This window comes from Carassius gibelio, chromosome A3 (assembly GCF_023724105.1).
Source record: "Carassius gibelio isolate Cgi1373 ecotype wild population from Czech Republic chromosome A3, carGib1.2-hapl.c, whole genome shotgun sequence".
Lineage (NCBI taxonomy): Eukaryota > Metazoa > Chordata > Actinopteri > Cypriniformes > Cyprinidae > Carassius > Carassius gibelio.
This window is the reverse complement of record NC_068373.1, coordinates 151631-162655: the sequence shown is the minus strand read 5'-3', so window position 1 is coordinate 162655 and position 11025 is coordinate 151631. Positions and strand designations below refer to the sequence as shown.

Below are 11025 nucleotides of genomic sequence, written 5' to 3'. Positions count from 1 at the left end.
GCACTAAACAGGTCCATACCTCCTAAGATTCAAAGATTGGGCATTTACTCTTTTTTTTTTTTTTTTGTTGCAAGATTATTATGTAATTAGTAAAAATTGCCAAAAATATTACAGCAACTGGTATTTCCCGGCCGTCTTCCATCCAAGTACTAACCAGGCAAAACCTGCTATTATTCAGAGATCGGGCATTGACTTTTTTTTTTTTTTTCAAGATTATTATATAATTTGTGAAAAATTTCCAAAAATCTTAAAGCAACTGGTATTACCAGGGTGTCTCCCATCCAATTACTAACCAGGCCCATACATGCTAAGATTCAGATATGGGGCATTGACTCCTTTCTTTTTTTCTTGCAAGATTATTATATAATTTGTGAAAAATTTCCCAAAATCTTAAAGCAACTGGTATTACCAGGGGGTCTGCCATCCAATTACTAACCAGGCCGAAACCTGCTTAGTTTCCGAGCTCAGACATGATCTGGCATAGCCAGGGTGGAATGGCCATAAGCGAAGACTGCTGCAAAGAGAGAGCTATTTAAAGATCAGCCAATCTAATCGCCGGTACATTATACAGGACCAAACCTGCTTAGCTTCCGAGAGCAGACGAGATCAGGCATAGCCAGGTTGTTACGGTCGCAAGCGAAGGATACTGCAAAGAGAAGACTATTTAAAGATCAGCCAATCAAATCGCCCATACATTATATAAGTAGGAATGAAAATCCAAAAGCTTACAGCACCTGGTATTCCGAGGCGGTCTCCCATCCAAGCACTAACCAGGCCAATACCTGCTAAGATTAAGAGATCGGGCATTGGCTCTTTTTTTTTAAGATTATTATATAATTAGTAATAAATTTCCAATAATATTAGAGCACCTGGTATTACCAGGGGGTCTCCCATCCAAACACTACACAGGTCAATGACTGCTAAGATTCAAAGAATGGGCATTCACTCTTTTTTTTTTCAAGATTATTATATAATTTGTGAAAAATTTACAAAAATCTTAAAGCAACTGGTATTACCAGGGGGTCTCCCATCCAATTACTAACCAGGCCCAAACCTGCTTAGCTTCCGAGCTCAGACATGATCTGGCATAGCCAGGGTGGTATGGCCATAAGCGAAGACTGCTGCAAAGAGAGAGCTATTTAAAGATCAGTCAATCTAATCGCCGGTACATTATATAAGTAGGAAAGAAAACCCTAAAGCTTAAAGCACCTGGTATTCCCAGGCGGTCTCCCATCCAAGCACTAACCAGGCCAATACCTGCTAAGATTAAGAGATCAGGCATTGACTCTTTTTTTTTTTTTTTTTTTTTTAAGATTATTATATAATTAGTAATAAATTTCCAATAATATTAGAGCACCTGGTTTTCCGAGGCGGTCTCCCATCCAAACACTAAACAGGTCCATAGCTGCTAAGATTCAAAGATTGGGCATTGACTCTTTTTGTTTCAAGATAATTATATAATTAGTACAAATTTCCAAAAATATTACAGCAACTGGTATTCCGAGGCGGTCTCCCATCCAAGCACTAAACAGGTCCATACCTCCTAAGATTCAAAGATTGGGCATTTACTCTTTTTTTTTTTTTTTTGTTGCAAGATTATTATGTAATTAGTAAAAATTGCCAAAAATATTACAGCAACTGGTATTTCCCGGCCGTCTTCCATCCAAGTACTAACCAGGCAAAACCTGCTATTATTCAGAGATCGGGCATTGACTTTTTTTTTTTTTTTCAAGATTATTATATAATTTGTGAAAAATTTCCAAAAATCTTAAAGCAACTGGTATTACCAGGGTGTCTCCCATCCAATTACTAACCAGGCCCATACATGCTAAGATTCAGATATGGGGCATTGACTCCTTTCTTTTTTTCTTGCAAGATTATTATATAATTTGTGAAAAATTTCCCAAAATCTTAAAGCAACTGGTATTACCAGGGGGTCTGCCATCCAATTACTAACCAGGCCGAAACCTGCTTAGTTTCCGAGCTCAGACATGATCTGGCATAGCCAGGGTGGAATGGCCATAAGCGAAGACTGCTGCAAAGAGAGAGCTATTTAAAGATCAGCCAATCTAATCGCCGGTACATTATACAGGACCAAACCTGCTTAGCTTCCGAGAGCAGACGAGATCAGGCATAGCCAGGTTGTTACGGTCGCAAGCGAAGGATACTGCAAAGAGAAGACTATTTAAAGATCAGCCAATCAAATCGCCCATACATTATATAAGTAGGAATGAAAATCCAAAAGCTTACAGCACCTGGTATTCCGAGGCGGTCTCCCATCCAAGCACTAACCAGGCCAATACCTGCTAAGATTAAGAGATCGGGCATTGGCTCTTTTTTTTTAAGATTATTATATAATTAGTAATAAATTTCCAATAATATTAGAGCACCTGGTATTACCAGGGGGTCTCCCATCCAAACACTACACAGGTCAATGACTGCTAAGATTCAAAGAATGGGCATTCACTCTTTTTTTTTTCAAGATTATTATATAATTTGTGAAAAATTTACAAAAATCTTAAAGCAACTGGTATTACCAGGGGGTCTCCCATCCAATTACTAACCAGGCCCAAACCTGCTTAGCTTCCGAGCTCAGACATGATCTGGCATAGCCAGGGTGGTATGGGCATAAGCGAAGACTGCTGCAAAGAGAGAGCTATTTAAAGATCAGTCAATCTAATCGCCGGTACATTATATAAGTAGGAAAGAAAACCCTAAAGCTTAAAGCACCTGGTATTCCCAGGCGGTCTCCCATCCAAGCACTAACCAGGCCAATACCTGCTAAGATTAAGAGATCGGGCATTGACTCTTTTTTTTTTTTTTTTTTTTTTTAAGATTATTATATAATTAGTAATAAATTTCCAATAATATTAGAGCACCTGGTATTCCGAGGCGGTCTCCCATCCAGACACTAAACAGGTCCATGACTGCTAAGATTCAAAGAATGGGCATTGACTCTTTTTTTTTTCAAGATTATTATATAATTTGTGAAAAATTTACAAAAATCTTAAAGCAACTGGTATTACCAGGGGGTCTCCCATCCAATTACTAACCAGGCCCAAACCTGCTTAGCTTCCGAGCTCAGACATGATCTGGCATAGACAGGGTGGTATGGCCATAAGCGAAGACTGCTGCAAAGAGAGAGCTATTTAAAGATCAGCCAATCTAATATAAGTAGGAAAGAAAACCCTAAAGCTTAAAGCACCTGGTATTCCCAGGCGGTCTCCCATCCAAGCACTAACCAGGCCAATACCTGCTAAGATTAAGAGATCGGGCATTGACTCTTTTTTTTTTTTTTTTTTTTTTTAAGATTATTATATAATTAGTAATACATTTCCAATAATATTAGAGCACCTGGTATTCCGAGGCGGTCTCCCATCCAGACACTAAACAGGTCCATGACTGCTAAGATTCAAAGAATGGGCATTGACTCTTTTTTTTTTCAAGATTATTATATAATTTGTGAAAAATTTACAAAAATCTTAGAGCAACTGGTATTACCAGGGGGTCTCCCATCCAATTACTAACCAGGCCCAAACCTGCTTAGCTTCCGAGCTCAGACATGATCTGGCATAGCCAGGGTGGAATGGCCATAAGCGAAGACTGCTGCAAAGAGAGAGCTATTTAAAGATCAGCCAATCTAATCGCCGGTACATTATACAGGACCAAACCTGCTTAGCTTCCGAGAGCAGACGAGATCAGGCATAGCCAGGTTGTTACGGTCGCAAGCGAAGGATACTGCAAAGAGAAGACTATTTAAAGATCAGCCAATCAAATCGCCCATACATTATATAAGTAGGAATGAAAATCCAAAAGCTTACAGCACCTGGTATTCCGAGGCGGTCTCCCATCCAAGCACTAACCAGGCCAATACCTGCTAAGATTAAGAGATCGGGCATTGGCTCTTTTTTTTTAAGATTATTATATAATTAGTAATAAATTTCCAATAATATTAGAGCACCTGGTATTACCAGGGGGTCTCCCATCCAAACACTACACAGGTCAATGACTGCTAAGATTCAAAGAATGGGCATTCAGACATGATCTGGCATAGCCAGGGTGGTATGGCCATAAGCGAAGACTGCTGCAAAGAGAGAGCTATTTAAAGATCAGTCAATCTAATCGCCGGTACATTATATAAGTAGGAAAGAAAACCCTAAAGCTTAAAGCACCTGGTATTCCCAGGCGGTCTCCCATCCAAGCACTAACCAGGCCAATTCCTGCTAAGATTAAGAGATCGGGCATTGACTCTTTTTTTTTTTTTTTTTTTTTTTAAGATTATTATATAATTAGTAATAAATTTCCAATAATATTAGAGCACCTGGTATTCCGAGGCGGTCTCCCATCCAGACACTAAACAGGTCCATGACTGCTAAGATTCAAAGAATGGGCATTGACTCTTTTTTTTTTCAAGATTATTATATAATTTGTGAAAAATTTACAAAAATCTTAAAGCAACTGGTATTACCAGGGGGTCTCCCATCCAATTACTAACCAGGCCCAAACCTGCTTAGCTTCCGAGCTCAGACATGATCTGGCATAGACAGGGTGGTATGGCCATAAGCGAAGACTGCTGCAAAGAGAGAGCTATTTAAAGATCAGCCAATCTAATATAAGTAGGAAAGAAAACCCTAAAGCTTAAAGCACCTGGTATTCCCAGGCGGTCTCCCATCCAAGCACTAACCAGGCCAATACCTGCTAAGATTAAGAGATCGGGCATTGACTCTTTTTTTTTTTTTTTTTTTTTTTAAAGATTATTATATAATTAGTAATAAATTTCCAATAATATTAGAGCACCTGGTTTTCCGAGGCGGTCTCCCATCCAAACACTAAACAGGTCCATAGCTGCTAAGATTCAAAGATTGGGCATTGACTCTTTTTGTTTCAAGATAATTATATAATTAGTACAAATTTCCAAAAATATTACAGCAACTGGTATTCCGAGGCGGTCTCCCATCCAAGCACTAAACAGGTCCATACCTCCTAAGATTCAAAGATTGGGCATTTACTCTTTTTTTTTTTTTTTTTGTTGCAAGATTATTATGTAATTAGTAAAAATTGCCAAAAATATTACAGCAACTGGTATTTCCCGGCCGTCTTCCATCCAAGTACTAACCAGGCAAAACCTGCTATTATTCAGAGATCGGGCATTGACTTTTTTTTTTTTTTTTCAAGATTATTATATAATTGGTGAAAAATTTCCAAAAATCTTAAAGCAACTGGTATTACCAGGGTGTCTCCCATCCAATTACTAACCAGGCCCATACCTGCTAAGATTCAGATATGGGGCATTGACTCCTTTCTTTTTTTCTTGCAAGATTATTATATAATTTGTGAAAAATTTCCAAAAATCTTAAAGCAACTGGTATTACCAGGGGGTCTGCCATCCAATTACTAACCAGGCCGAAACCTGCTTAGTTTCCGAGCTCAGACATGATCTGGCATAGCCAGGGTGGAATGGCCATAAGCGAAGACTGCTGCAAAGAGAGAGCTATTTAAAGATCAGCCAATCTAATCGCCGGTACATTATACAGGACCAAACCTGCTTAGCTTCCGAGAGCAGACGAGATCAGGCATAGCCAGGTTGTTACGGTCGCAAGCGAAGGATACTGCAAAGAGAAGACTATTTAAAGATCAGCCAATCAAATCGCCCATACATTATATAAGTAGGAATGAAAATCCAAAAGCTTACAGCACATGGTATTCCGAGGCGGTCTCCCATCCAAGCACTAACCAGGCCAATACCTGCTAAGATTAAGAGATCGGCATTGGCTCTTTTTTTTTAAGATTATTATATAATTAGTAATAAATTTCCAATAATATTAGAGCACCTGGTATTACCAGGGGGTCTCCCATCCAACTACTAACCAGGCCCAAACCTGCTTAGCTTCCGAGCTCAGACATGATCTGGCATAGCCAGGGTGGTATAGCCATAAGCGAAGACTGCTGCAAAGAGAGAGCTATTTAAAGATCAGTCAATCTAATCGCCGGTACATTATATAAGTAGGAAAGAAAACCCTAAAGCTTAAAGCACCTGGTATTCCCAGGCGGTCTCCCATCCAAGCACTAACCAGGCCAATACCTGCTAAGATTAAGAGATCGGGCATTGACTCTTTTTTTTTTTTTTTTTTTTTTTAAGATTATTATATAATTAGTAATACATTTCCAATAATATTAGAGCACCTGGTATTCCGAGGCGGTCTCCCATCCAGACACTAAACAGGTCCATGACTGCTAAGATTCAAAGAATGGGCATTGACTCTTTTTTTTTTCAAGATTATTATATAATTTGTGAAAAATTTACAAAAATCTTAGAGCAACTGGTATTACCAGGGGGTCTCCCATCCAATTACTAACCAGGCCCAAACCTGCTTAGCTTCCGAGCTCAGACATGATCTGGCATAGCCAGGGTGGAATGGCCATAAGCGAAGACTGCTGCAAAGAGAGAGCTATTTAAAGATCAGCCAATCTAATCGCCGGTACATTATACAGGACCAAACCTGCTTAGCTTCCGAGAGCAGACGAGATCAGGCATAGCCAGGTTGTTACGGTCGCAAGCGAAGGATACTGCAAAGAGAAGACTATTTAAAGATCAGCCAATCAAATCGCCCATACATTATATAAGTAGGAATGAAAATCCAAAAGCTTACAGCACCTGGTATTCCGAGGCGGTCTCCCATCCAAGCACTAACCAGGCCAATACCTGCTAAGATTAAGAGATCGGGCATTGGCTCTTTTTTTTTAAGATTATTATATAATTAGTAATAAATTTCCAATAATATTAGAGCACCTGGTATTACCAGGGGGTCTCCCATCCAAACACTACACAGGTCAATGACTGCTAAGATTCAAAGAATGGGCATTCAGACATGATCTGGCATAGCCAGGGTGGTATGGCCATAAGCGAAGACTGCTGCAAAGAGAGAGCTATTTAAAGATCAGTCAATCTAATCGCCGGTACATTATATAAGTAGGAAAGAAAACCCTAAAGCTTAAAGCACCTGGTATTCCCAGGCGGTCTCCCATCCAAGCACTAACCAGGCCAATACCTGCTAAGATTAAGAGATCGGGCATTGACTCTTTTTTTTTTTTTTTTTTTTTTAAGATTATTATATAATTAGTAATAAATTTCCAATAATATTAGAGCACCTGGTATTCCGAGGCGGTCTCCCATCCAGACACTAAACAGGTCCATGACTGCTAAGATTCAAAGAATGGGCATTGACTCTTTTTTTTTTCAAGATTATTATATAATTTGTGAAAAATTTACAAAAATCTTAAAGCAACTGGTATTACCAGGGGGTCTCCCATCCAATTACTAACCAGGCCCAAACCTGCTTAGCTTCCGAGCTCAGACATGATCTGGCATAGACAGGGTGGTATGGCCATAAGCGAAGACTGCTGCAAAGAGAGAGCTATTTAAAGATCAGCCAATCTAATATAAGTAGGAAAGAAAACCCTAAAGCTTAAAGCACCTGGTATTCCCAGGCGGTCTCCCATCCAAGCACTAACCAGGCCAATACCTGCTAAGATTAAGAGATCGGGCATTGACTCTTTTTTTTTTTTTTTTTTTTTTTTAAAGATTATTATATAATTAGTAATAAATTTCCAATAATATTAGAGCACCTGGTTTTCCGAGGCGGTCTCCCATCCAAACACTAAACAGGTCCATAGCTGCTAAGATTCAAAGATTGGGCATTGACTCTTTTTGTTTCAAGATAATTATATAATTAGTACAAATTTCCAAAAATATTACAGCAACTGGTATTCCGAGGCGGTCTCCCATCCAAGCACTAAACAGGTCCATACCTCCTAAGATTCAAAGATTGGGCATTTACTCTTTTTTTTTTTTTTTTTGTTGCAAGATTATTATGTAATTAGTAAAAATTGCCAAAAATATTACAGCAACTGGTATTTCCCGGCCGTCTTCCATCCAAGTACTAACCAGGCAAAACCTGCTATTATTCAGAGATCGGGCATTGACTTTTTTTTTTTTTTTTCAAGATTATTATATAATTGGTGAAAAATTTCCAAAAATCTTAAAGCAACTGGTATTACCAGGGTGTCTCCCATCCAATTACTAACCAGGCCCATACCTGCTAAGATTCAGATATGGGGCATTGACTCCTTTCTTTTTTTCTTGCAAGATTATTATATAATTTGTGAAAAATTTCCAAAAATCTTAAAGCAACTGGTATTACCAGGGGGTCTGCCATCCAATTACTAACCAGGCCGAAACCTGCTTAGTTTCCGAGCTCAGACATGATCTGGCATAGCCAGGGTGGAATGGCCATAAGCGAAGACTGCTGCAAAGAGAGAGCTATTTAAAGATCAGCCAATCTAATCGCCGGTACATTATACAGGACCAAACCTGCTTAGCTTCCGAGAGCAGACGAGATCAGGCATAGCCAGGTTGTTACGGTCGCAAGCGAAGGATACTGCAAAGAGAAGACTATTTAAAGATCAGCCAATCAAATCGCCCATACATTATATAAGTAGGAATGAAAATCCAAAAGCTTACAGCACATGGTATTCCGAGGCGGTCTCCCATCCAAGCACTAACCAGGCCAATACCTGCTAAGATTAAGAGATCGGCATTGGCTCTTTTTTTTTAAGATTATTATATAATTAGTAATAAATTTCCAATAATATTAGAGCACCTGGTATTACCAGGGGGTCTCCCATCCAAACACTACACAGGTCAATGACTGCTAAGATTCAAAGATTGGGCATTCACTCTTTTTTTTTTCAAGATTATTATATAATTTGTGAAAAATTTACAAAAATCTTAAAGCAACTGGTATTACCAGGGGGTCTCCCATCCAACTACTAACCAGGCCCAAACCTGCTTAGCTTCCGAGCTCAGACATGATCTGGCATAGCCAGGGTGGTATAGCCATAAGCGAAGACTGCTGCAAAGAGAGAGCTATTTAAAGATCAGTCAATCTAATCGCCGGTACATTATATAAGTAGGAAAGAAAACCCTAAAGCTTAAAGCACCTGGTATTCCCAGGCGGTCTCCCATCCAAGCACTAACCAGGCCAATACCTGCTAAGATTAAGAGATCGGGCATTGACTTTTTTTTTTTTTTTTTTTTTTTTTAAGATTATTATATAATTAGTAATACATTTCCAATAATATTAGAGCACCTGGTATTCCGAGGCGGTCTCCCATCCAGACACTAAACAGGTCCATGACTGCTAAGATTCAAAGAATGGGCATTGACTCTTTTTTTTTTCAAGATTATTATATAATTTGTGAAAAATTTACAAAAATCTTAGAGCAACTGGTATTACCAGGGGGTCTCCCATCCAATTACTAACCAGGCCCAAACCTGCTTAGCTTCCGAGCTCAGACATGATCTGGCATAGCCAGGGTGGTATGGCCATAAGCGAACACTGCTGCAAAGAGAGAGCTATTTAAAGATCAGCCAATCTAATCGCCGGTACATTATATAAGTAGGAAAGAAAACCCTAAAGCTTAAAGCACCTGGTATTCCCAGGCGGTCTCCCATCCAAGCACTAACCAGGCCAATACCTGCTAAGATTAAGAGATCGGGCATTGACTCTTTTTTTTTTTTTTTTTTTTTAAGATTATTATATAATTAGTAATAAATTTCCAATAATATTAGAGCACCTGGTATTCCGAGGCGGTCTCCCATCCAGACACTAAACAGGTCCATGACTGCTAAGATTCAAAGAATGGGCATTGACTCTTTTTTTTTTCAAGATTATTATATAATTTGTGAAAAATTTACAAAAATCTTAAAGCAACTGGTATTACCAGGGGGTCTCCCATCCAATTACTAACCAGGCCCAAACCTGCTTAGCTTCCGAGCTCAGACATGATCTGGCATAGACAGGGTGGTATGGCCATAAGCGAAGACTGCTGCAAAGAGAGAGCTATTTAAAGATCAGCCAATCTAATATAAGTAGGAAAGAAAACCCTAAAGCTTAAAGCACCTGGTATTCCCAGGCGGTCTCCCATCCAAGCACTAACCAGGCCAATACCTGCTAAGATTAAGAGATCGGGCATTGACTCTTTTTTTTTTTTTTTTTTTTTTTTAAAGATTATTATATAATTAGTAATAAATTTCCAATAATATTAGAGCACCTGGTTTTCCGAGGCGGTCTCCCATCCAAACACTAAACAGGTCCATAGCTGCTAAGATTCAAAGATTGGGCATTGACTCTTTTTGTTTCAAGATAATTATATAATTAGTACAAATTTCCAAAAATATTACAGCAACTGGTATTCCGAGGCGGTCTCCCATCCAAGCACTAAACAGGTCCATACCTCCTAAGATTCAAAGATTGGGCATTTACTCTTTTTTTTTTTTTTTTTGTTGCAAGATTATTATGTAATTAGTAAAAATTGCCAAAAATATTACAGCAACTGGTATTTCCCGGCCGTCTTCCATCCAAGTACTAACCAGGCAAAACCTGCTATTATTCAGAGATCGGGCATTGACTTTTTTTTTTTTTTTTCAAGATTATTATATAATTGGTGAAAAATTTCCAAAAATCTTAAAGCAACTGGTATTACCAGGGTGTCTCCCATCCAATTACTAACCAGGCCCATACCTGCTAAGATTCAGATATGGGGCATTGACTCCTTTCTTTTTTTCTTGCAAGATTATTATATAATTTGTGAAAAATTTCCAAAAATCTTAAAGCAACTGGTATTACCAGGGGGTCTGCCATCCAATTACTAACCAGGCCGAAACCTGCTTAGTTTCCGAGCTCAGACATGATCTGGCATAGCCAGGGTGGAATGGCCATAAGCGAAGACTGCTGCAAAGAGAGAGCTATTTAAAGATCAGCCAATCTAATCGCCGGTACATTATACAGGACCAAACCTGCTTAGCTTCCGAGAGCAGACGAGATCAGGCATAGCCAGGTTGTTACGGTCGCAAGCGAAGGATACTGCAAAGAGAAGACTATTTAAAGATCAGCCAATCAAATCGCCCATACATTATATAAGTAGGAATGAAAATCCAAAAGCTTACAGCACATGGTATTCCGA

General features: G+C 39.0%; 11 pseudogenes; all 11 read right to left on the bottom strand.

Moving 5' to 3' along the window:
* Positions 1–994: 994 nt before the first annotated feature.
* LOC127964692 (uncharacterized) lies at positions 995–1113 on the bottom strand (annotated as a pseudogene).
* A 1402-nt stretch (positions 1114–2515) lies between these two features.
* Positions 2516–2634, bottom strand: LOC127963126 (uncharacterized; annotated as a pseudogene).
* A 370-nt stretch (positions 2635–3004) lies between these two features.
* On the bottom strand, positions 3005–3123 carry LOC127960044 (uncharacterized; annotated as a pseudogene).
* Positions 3124–3479: 356 nt separating this feature from the next.
* LOC127962486 (uncharacterized) lies at positions 3480–3598 on the bottom strand (annotated as a pseudogene).
* An 848-nt stretch (positions 3599–4446) lies between these two features.
* LOC127960038 (uncharacterized) lies at positions 4447–4565 on the bottom strand (annotated as a pseudogene).
* Positions 4566–5819: 1254 nt separating this feature from the next.
* Positions 5820–5938, bottom strand: LOC127958297 (uncharacterized; annotated as a pseudogene).
* Positions 5939–6308: 370 nt separating this feature from the next.
* Positions 6309–6427, bottom strand: LOC127962481 (uncharacterized; annotated as a pseudogene).
* An 847-nt stretch (positions 6428–7274) lies between these two features.
* LOC127960036 (uncharacterized) lies at positions 7275–7393 on the bottom strand (annotated as a pseudogene).
* A 1392-nt stretch (positions 7394–8785) lies between these two features.
* LOC127962247 (uncharacterized) lies at positions 8786–8904 on the bottom strand (annotated as a pseudogene).
* A 370-nt stretch (positions 8905–9274) lies between these two features.
* Positions 9275–9393, bottom strand: LOC127958400 (uncharacterized; annotated as a pseudogene).
* Positions 9394–9761: 368 nt separating this feature from the next.
* On the bottom strand, positions 9762–9880 carry LOC127960031 (uncharacterized; annotated as a pseudogene).
* Between the last annotated feature and the right edge of the window lie 1145 nt (positions 9881–11025).